The sequence below is a fragment of the Acipenser ruthenus genome, chromosome 2 (genome assembly GCF_902713425.1).
Source record: "Acipenser ruthenus chromosome 2, fAciRut3.2 maternal haplotype, whole genome shotgun sequence".
NCBI classification, from domain to species: domain Eukaryota; kingdom Metazoa; phylum Chordata; class Actinopteri; order Acipenseriformes; family Acipenseridae; genus Acipenser; species Acipenser ruthenus.
Window position 1 is genome coordinate 59,135,155 of NC_081190.1, and position 9,717 is coordinate 59,144,871.

General features: G+C 37.6%; 1 non-coding gene across 1 annotated transcript; it reads left to right on the forward strand.

The window, feature by feature from the left end:
- The first annotated feature begins 8,080 nt into the window (after nt 1–8,080).
- Nucleotides 8,081–8,152, forward strand: trnae-uuc (transfer RNA glutamic acid (anticodon UUC)). The gene has a single exon. It is a non-coding gene; the product is annotated as a tRNA-Glu (tRNA).
- The last annotated feature ends 1,565 nt before the right edge of the window (nt 8,153–9,717 follow it).

Genomic DNA, 9,717 nt, shown 5'->3' on the forward strand with positions numbered 1-9,717 from the left:
TGTGTCTTTTATTTAAATTGGGGATATTTGTGTTTAGAAAAAAATGTTTGTTTTTTTTTTGTATTTCTGACTAGTAAAACAAATTGTAGGCTATTCAGTGATTAGTAGGCTATAGTAGGCTATTCAATGATTCCCTGCACTATGATATATAATTCATACATGCCCTTAGAATGTTTGATCACAAAAACAAATCAAACAATATCCGTCCACCAGTTTTATTTGTAACAAAATGTTGTTTAAAGTACATTTCAACCTTTTTAAAAACATGTTAATTGAAGAATGGGTATGTCAGAACTTCCCAGGAAACAATACAAGCATATCTCATTGCATGTGAAATGTAGTTCCTATATATGGTAAAATTAATTTCATAGCATACCAAAAAATACTGGTCAATCATCTGAAACCCTCTGCTGCAAAACCTGGTTTACAGCGCAACTGTACATTCCAACACAACAACAATCAAAATCTACTTCAGAATGGTTAAAGAATAAAATCAATGTTCTGGAATGGCGTAGTCAAAGTCCCTATCTAAATCTGATTGAGAATCTTTGGTGTGAGTTGAAGAAGGCGTGCACAAGAAAAGTCCTCAGAATTTGAATGAACTGGAACAATTTTGCGTTAAGGAATGGCCAAAATTCACTAAAGAATCATGCCAAAAGCTAATTTAGAAGAGGTTATTATTGCCAAAGGTGCCTCAACTAGCTATTAATTCATTTTCCTTGTCAGGGTATGAATACTTTTGAATTAGCATGTTTGGAGTTTTGCAAAAAAAATTAATTGTAGAAATCTATTTCTTGTAACTTTTTTTTCCTCATCCACAAAAACAAAACTTTTGCTACAAAAGATTTTTTCCTATAATTATTTGTATAGAAATATATGTATTTTCAGCTCACAAACATCATCCCAATTAAAGTCGCTACCTTCCTGATAAGAACTGATACTGTAGACAACTTTTCTAATTTAAATGAAATGCTCACTTCGGCTGCCAAGTTTTCATTCATTTCTGTAATATCATAAAGAGAACAGACATTACACCATAATACACCCCTTATTCTGTTACCAAAAGGTATTTTGTTAGTTAATTTTAAAAATATTGCTCATTATAGAAAGGCCTTGGCTTCAAAACTGCTGATTACCAACGAACCCCGCTTCAACTGCCAAAACCTATTTTTTCATGCCCAACACAGCCTTGCTACAAGCAGGTAAAGAAGTAGTCACAAAATTTGTTATTTTCCTTCAGTAGGTCCACTGTGTACTGAAGTTATTAATTACAGTTTACACTTTATTGTCTTGCTTTTTTAAACATAATATTTTAATAATTGTACTATTTCAATCTTTCTAGAATATCTGCTTTTAACTCAAGGACTACTTGTAGATCAAGTCTTACTACTTAGTCCAAATAAGATACATGACTGTGAATCCATTAAACTATAGGCTTGTTCATATTGAGAAATAAAACAGCATTATTAAGACTTCTATGATTACTACTATTTTTATTACACTAAAGGCCCAAACACGCAACAACACTTGTTAGTTCAAATAGCTTGGAGATCGCAGGTTTGAATCCAGGCTATGTCATTGCCGACCGTGACCGGGGGTTCCTAGGGGGCGGTGCACAATTGGCCGAGTGCCACCTGGGTAGAGAGGGCTTAGGTCAGCAGGGCAATCCATGTTTCACCGCGCACCAGCGACCCCTGTGGCTGATAGGGCGCCTGCGGGTCTGCAGTGGAGCCATTCAGATCTGTGTTGTTCTCCAGCACTATAGGTCTGGTGGCTTCGCTGTGGATCCGCAGTGTGAAAAATGACGGATTGCCAGGAACACGTTTCGGAGGACGGGTGTTTCAGCCTCCGTTACCTGAGTCACCAGGGGGTTGCAGCGGTAAACCGAGATTGGGGAGAAAACCAGGGTAAAAACCATTGGCGACGACTAAATAAAAAAATTAAAAAAAGAAACAGGTGTAACATATATTTTTTAGTTTTAAACATTGTTCTGTCTAGAAAGGGTTACTTTTTCTTTTTGTTAACTTGCAATATCTAGCCTCTGTTTAGTTCCCTGAAAACTATGACTAAGTCTTTATTAATTTAAAGATAGTGGAGCCCTATTTTTAAGTCTGACCAGCTTCCAAGAGTGTATGTGCACTCCAATAACAAAGACACACAGACAAGCTTTTTTTCTAACATTAACATTTGTTCAGTTTTCTTAATGTTCATTATTCTGCTCATCATTTGCTACAATAGTATTTCTGCTGGTTGTATATTCTTTAATACTTAGTACAGTTATTACAATATTTTAATATTATCAGTTAGTACTGAACTCTCTTATTTTGAACTGTAGTATGTTATTTCAACAATAATTTATTTATTTGTATAACAGTTTTACTTTAAATGATTTTATAACATGTATTTCTAATTCAGATGCTTCAATATAGCAGTCTCTTTTATAAATTGTAATTTTATTTTACTCCATTGATATACACAGAAGGCAAGAAGTACATTTTTAATTAGGCACCTGCTTAGCAGCAAATGCCCTTGAATTTTAAAACTTATGACTGCTATACTTTGATACAGACTAGCATCTACACATTTACTTAAGGTTATTATATTAGTTTTCTTATTTTTAAAATCTCACAGTTTTCTTATTTATTTAAATACTTTAGTTTTTTCTTACTATAGTAGAACCACAAACCTATTTTAGTTCAATTGTTCCTGGCATATTAACTGTGCTGCATAGAGTTTGCCATTCTGTCCTCACTGGATCGGAATGTTTGAGGCTCCGAGTCTAATCTAATTAAAAAATATGCTTTTGCCTGATAATGGATGTTTGGAACTTTCAGCAGGTCGGCCTGACCTTACACATTCACTAATAATATTTTTCTACTGTTATACTAGAATAAACAGGAATATAGAACCTTACAATATTATACAAGACTAATACAGAGTACATTATAACATTTTTTCTGAATAGTGTGTTTTAACAATTTGTTTAATATTTCTGCTGACTTTATATTCTTTTTAAATACATTACAGGCATTACAATATTTGTTGCAGTTTCGCAAATGTTCAATTTGTATCCCAAAGATCAGCCTGCATCTAGTAGCTATGACAGTCTTGGGTCAGTTTCTGCTCTCAGTGAGTCTGTCAAAGCCATCACATGTGGGTGGCAGTCTTTAACCACTTCAAATGAAAACCCACTTACAGTACCATGCCGTACATGCGTACATCAAGTTTCCCACTGAGACTGAGATATATTGCAGGGAGCCATTAAACTTTTACAAGTATATATAGTGTTTTAAGTTATTATTTTTTGTTTTATTATGGCAACGTGGCAACGTACGTGGAGAGCGACAACGGGAGTGAAGTTGGTTCGGAGGATTTCGACACCAGCGACAGTGATGCTAACTTATCACTCAGCGATGATGATGAACAGGATATGGAGCTAAGAACAGTACAAACTGTACAAACAAAAGAGCATGCAGCTACTTTACAGGTAAGCCAGCTGCAAACGGGAAGCTGTTTGGTTTGAAATGGCAGTGGTGTGACGAAATACCATCAAAACACAGCACTGAGTACAAGGCAATAAAGCAGGTGTCTTCGGCAACCAGATCCATCACAATGCCTGTGCAAAGTAGCTGTGTACACGCATTTGTGACTATCCATCCAACACAAGGGAAGCAGAGATCGCAAAAAAGATACAGGGTCTGCAACGAAAATGAAAACAAAAGAAAGGACACAAGAAAAATGTGCAGTGGTTGCGAAGGCAACCCCGGGTTCTGTTGTATTAAACATTTCAATAAATGGCACAGAGCAAGTCGATAATGGCACATGTTTTGACGTTGTTTGATTTTTATTTGATACTGTTTACTGATTATTATTGTTATTAGCGTTATTAGCAGTGTTTTTGTTTACATTGTACACAGGAGCATAAAGGGTTAATGAAAAACACAGTTTAAATCTTGTTAGCTGGGCTCCCATCTCTACATTCTCATTCCCATCTAAGCTGTTTCTATCAAAGAGCCATCCATCTCTGCCACATACACCTTTCACACAAAAAAGGTGCTCGCACCTTGTGCAAGGGAAGACGGGTTTTAAGGTCACGTGTGACAAGCTAATAACACCCCAGCAGGAGTATTTATTGGCTTTAAAGACAAATATAGCTGAGTATCATCAGCATAGCAATGGAAGTTCACTCCTTGTCTTTGGATAATGTCACCTAAAGGTAACACATATATCGAAAATAACAAAGGACCTAAAATAGAGCCCTGGGAACACCGCAGACAACTTCAGACAATGCTGATCTCACCTCCCCAACAGAGACGAACTGAAACCTATCGGAAAGATAAGACCTGACATCTCCTGACAATCCCACTGAGCTTTCAAGACAATTCAATAAAATGGAGTGGTGCACAATATCAAAAGCAGCACTTAGATCTAATTACAACTGAGGGAAAGCTAATCAACAGATAGTGTACTACTCTGACAAGGGCTGTTTCTGTGCTATGTGCAGCACAAAATACAGACTGAAAATGTTCATATACGGGTTATTCCATACCCAACCGCCTCAGATTTTGCTAGAAAAATTCACCTGGGGATTTTTGGGCCCGCTGAGTTCAGAAATCCTAATCGGTTTTTTTTATTTACCCTTTAAGCTGTGACCTGGCAAAGGTCAACATAAAGTGAAAAAGTGACCCTGACCAGAAACTTTTGGCAAGTTGACAGACGAGGGTTAAGTGACGAGTTTTATTCGAACTTCAGCCCAACCCTTTACCCTGTAGGGGATGCAGGTCCTAAAATGTTACTATTGCTGTAAGAACCTTAGGGACCACTCTTCCAAATTTTGTGAAACACTTTTGGTTTCAAGTCCCCCCACTGGTCATTAACCCCCTCTGAAATTTGAATCTTTGGTATTTCTACCAAGTTTAGGCCGAAATAACTCACGTGGTGGGGCTCCAAAAAATCACAAAAGATATTTTTGGATAGATGTTGATGAGATCTACAAGAAGCAAGCAAAATATTTTGTTATCCGCGGATTTTGGATTTTTGGCAGATTTTTGAAGTTGCATTTGTCATGCATTCGAGCATTGCTTATGGCCACTTAGTTGAGGCTAAAGTACCACATAGTCCTAAATGAACTAGTATTATTCATCAATTTTGTATTGTCTGGGTTAGATCTAGAGTAAAACGTGGCAGTGTGTGCTTCCAGTGGCACTAGCTTGGAGCTGAGGGGTTATGAACTTGCGTGTGGAACTTAGATTTCTTTGTTACAGTGACATTTGAAACTACCAAAACCTCAATTAGTTGCGTTTTAAAAACTACAAACTGATAGAAAACACTCTACTCTTACTCTACTCTACTCTTACTGGAATCAAACTAAAAATCTCAGTTCTTATGACAAGTATATAACTATGCGAAAAAGGAAAGGATCTTAAACATTTTAAAAGTTGCATGCAGAATGTGGTTGGTTAACAGCTGCTATAGAAACCACACATCACAAAGTTCAGTAATCATCAAATTTAAAATTACTCCATGTGTGAACTAGAATGGGGAACAAGACTTTCTTCACAATGTTCTTCCATTCATAGAACAGTCTGTCCTTGGGGAAGGACCACTTGAAGGTGATCGGTACGGCAGGATGCATAATCTTCACTTATGCTCCTTCATTCTCAACTTCTCCAGGGAACATTTTATTGTCATACTACACCTTCACCCAGTCACCAACTTATAGACGCAGCTGAGCTGGACCCTCCTGGACAACTGAGTCTTTCAACACTGTCACCACATGGAATTCCGTACTTTGACTAGTAAATTGACCTTTATCTTGCCTGGGGTATCGGGTACAAAGTGGTGTGCTTCCCTGGAGCTGGTGATGTCTAGGGCATCATCATACCTGGCACTAAGGAGAGGGTGGTTCTCTTCAACCTGTTCTTGAGAGACGAGCATGACCTGCACACCAGTTATGTGTCCTTTCGCCCATTCATACAGCTGGTAAGGGGTAAGAAGTTTTCGCGATTCTTGTACTGCCTAGCAGCTCCGTCATGGAATAAGTCAGAGACCTCCCTCTTGATCAAAGGAATTACCTCCTTCTGAAATGCATACACTGTCGATGTGGAGTGTTGCATTTCATTACTCATCACTGCAACACTCGTGTTTAAGTTCACCATCCCAACGGAAGTAGAACACAAATGGATGTTGTCTGAGAATTGTCCCAATGAAATCCTTGGGCAGCATCTTGGATCACAAAACTATAATTTTTCTGCAAAATCAAGTAGACAGATGGTATGGTCCTCTTTCAGTTCTTCTTTCAGACACCTTAGGACATTGCTTTGACTCATGGCGACAAAGTGATGCTTCTGCAGGCTCAGAAGTTTCTGAACCTTGATTCTTTTGAAATCCTTGACCTTCTCCGTCAAAGTCAGCAGGTTGGAGTGATCAATATACACCCACTGATGGAATACAACATTGTCAACTGTATCCAGACTTTCCAGACCATCAAAGTATTCCTCTAGGGGATGACGACCAGGACATGCTTCACAAGCGACTGTCATACAAGCTTTTTTCCTGAAGGGAGCACACAGTTTTACCAAGCAAGCTTTTGTAGTCCGCCTGCAGGGTTAGAAACTAACAATATTGTGTTACTAGTCCAAAGGACTAGTACCTTTTGAAACTTGCTAGTCCTGATGTAAACTTGCTAGTCCTTATGTGAAGTGCCTAAGTTGGAATCAACAACAACAGTTGGGGTCCCTAAAAATAGGCTTAGATTTTATTTTGCTAAAAAATAAACACAGTTATAAATTTAGATCTACATTTTTTTAACAAAGCACCTCCGTAAACGCTCATACAGATCGATCAATCACCTGTTTACACCTCATTACTGAGCGACTACTGTACTGTGTGCTGAGAAACTGACACTAACAGCACCACACGGGATGACAGAGGGAAACATTCTCTCAGCTGTGTCACCTTGCCAACTATGAAGCTCTGTCTGAAATTGACACCAATGACACAAATAAAATGTTTATTTTATTGTACATTACATGTTGCTATTTACAGAAATGCTGGCTGGCTAATATCAACAATAATTAACGTACTCACGTACACATGCGGTCTTCACTAAAGTCCCAATTTACAGACAGTACGTTTCACTGTAGCCCTCAAGATGAAGTTGTTAGCTAGGTGGCTATTTTTTTAATTAGCAGTAGGAGAAAACGTTTTTTTGGCGGTTTTTGGTTTTAAAATGTAATTTTCTCCAGTCAGGTAACAAATATTCTTAGCTGGCGCCTGCTTGCCAGCTGCACTGGTTTGGTCAGTCAATTAGCATCGGGACTAGTGAAAATAAACACCAGAGACCGTGGAGTTTTACAACGCAACAAAATATGGAGTTGATGTTTTGGATCAGATGGCATGGAAGTATTCTGTGAAAGCCGTCTCCCGACGGTGGTCTGTTCAGGTGTTTTACAATGTATTGGACCTAACAGCTCCTGGGTACTTTACAAAGAATGCACAGAGAAGGATTTACCAAGGACAGAATATATTTTACAGTTAATACAGCAACTTCGCAAGAAGCATTTGGAACAGAGGGAGACTGCCAAGCGTGTACCCACAGCTGAAGAGACACCAATGCCGGGTTGGCAAGTGCAATAAAAATAAAACTTTGGACAGCTGTGCCCTGTGCAGAAATGTGGCGTGGAGAAGCTCATTATCTGTGTTGATTGTGAAGAGCCTTAGACTCAAGGTAAAGGAATTTTAAAAGAAAAATAAATTAGACTTTTTTTGTGCTGTGTGCTTCTGTAAAATGTTTTTTTAAGTTTATTTATATACGTTGTTCAGTTGCTTTTGCTCATCTGATAATAAACGGATTGTTTCAGTATAATAAATATGTATGTTGTAAACCGATGTCTGTTCAGACATTTTCATTTTCTTGTTTTGATTTGTAAAATAAATGTTCATATATATATATATATATGTGCTTCGATTGTTCAGGTGTTTATGTGATGTACTCAAAAATATATATATATATATATATATATTACATCCGACTGTTTCTCCTTTCGTTATACTATTGATAGTGTTTTGAATACCAGCTTCCCATATGGTCTAGCGGTTAGGATTCCTGGTTTTCACCCAGGCATCCCGGGTTCGACTCCTGGTATGGGAACCTCTTTGTTAAACAGCTGATTGGCGGCGCAGCGGGCTAAAGCATGTCTGTATCACCTTAGAATTCTCGAATGTTGTTGAAGCTGACACCCTGGGATCCTTCAAGAAACTGCTTGATGAGATTCTGGGATCAATAAGCTACTAACAACCAAACGAGCAAGATGAATGACCTCCTCTCGTTTGTAAACTTTCTTATGTTCTTAATACAGCAGTCAGAAAGACGGCTGCGGGGCTTCTAGGTATGAGTATATCTCCGGTCCTTCTAGTGTTAAAGCCTGGTTTTCAAACGAACTGATTACTGCTCAGCAGTACTGTATTGCTACAAGAAAAGTGTGTTTTAAATAAATTTCAGCTTCCAGTCACTTAAAATATGCTGACAATAATGCAAACAACACCAAGCTACAGACAGCGAGTCCCAAGTTTTAAACGTGTTACTGTTTATAGATAAGAACTCAACTTTATTATGAATATATTGTGTTATTGTGTTTTAAGCAACATAATTACTATGGTAATTTTTTGTTTATTAGTTTTAAAATGTTTAGTAAAACGTGGCCTAGTGTTTCATCTCGTTAGTACAACCAGCCCCCTTTGCTAATGACATCTTCAGTCAGGGTCGTAATCCAGTATAAATCACATTTTTGTAAAATGACTTTACACTTACTTCAAAAGATGCAACGTGTTTCAGTGAATTCAAACGATAAACTTTGCATCCCACGCAGAGGGAGAACACAAATGTAAAACATCATTAACACTGGAACAACCGGATTTTCAAACTATCTAGAACCGCCACGTGGGTCACTGTGACCCAAACATTTTTAAACTGCTTCGTAATGAAAATGAAAGACATACTATCGGATACAAATGAAAAGGTTTATTCATGAACATCACATCTAACATTTGCATCGCAGAAACACAGTATTTCGCCTTTAATGGGGTTAATGACCAGTGGGGGGACTTGAAACCAAAAGTGTTTCACAAAATTTGGAAGAGTGGTAACATTTTAGGACCTGCATCCCCTACAGGGTAAAGGGTTGGGCTGAAGTTCGAATAAAACTCGTCATTTACCCTTTGTTTGGCAACTTGCCAGAAGTGAGTTAGATGCTAGTGGTATTGGTTTCTCGAAATCCGTATTCATTACGAGTCAAATGAGGTGCTAAACATGATGGTAGCGTCTAAGTTGAGCCCAAGGGGTGATTTTTCTGGTCAGGGTCACTTTTTCACTGGACCTTTGCCAGGTCACAGCTCGAAGGGGAAATTAAAAAAAAATAAAATATATATATATATATATATATATATATATATATATATATATATATATATATATATATTAGCTCAAAGAGCCAGCTGCCCAACGTTTCAATATGTTGTACATATCTTTCTCAAGGGAGCCTGTGTTTGAATCAAAACATTGGAGGTATTTATAGGTTTTTGATGGCATGACAACTATTTGTTATTGTTTACATTCAAATCCATGATTTATTCTAATTAACAGTACTTTATATAAACTTATATTTTTATTATATCATGCAATGCTGGCTCTGAGGATCAGTCTAGATTTGGCCTCCC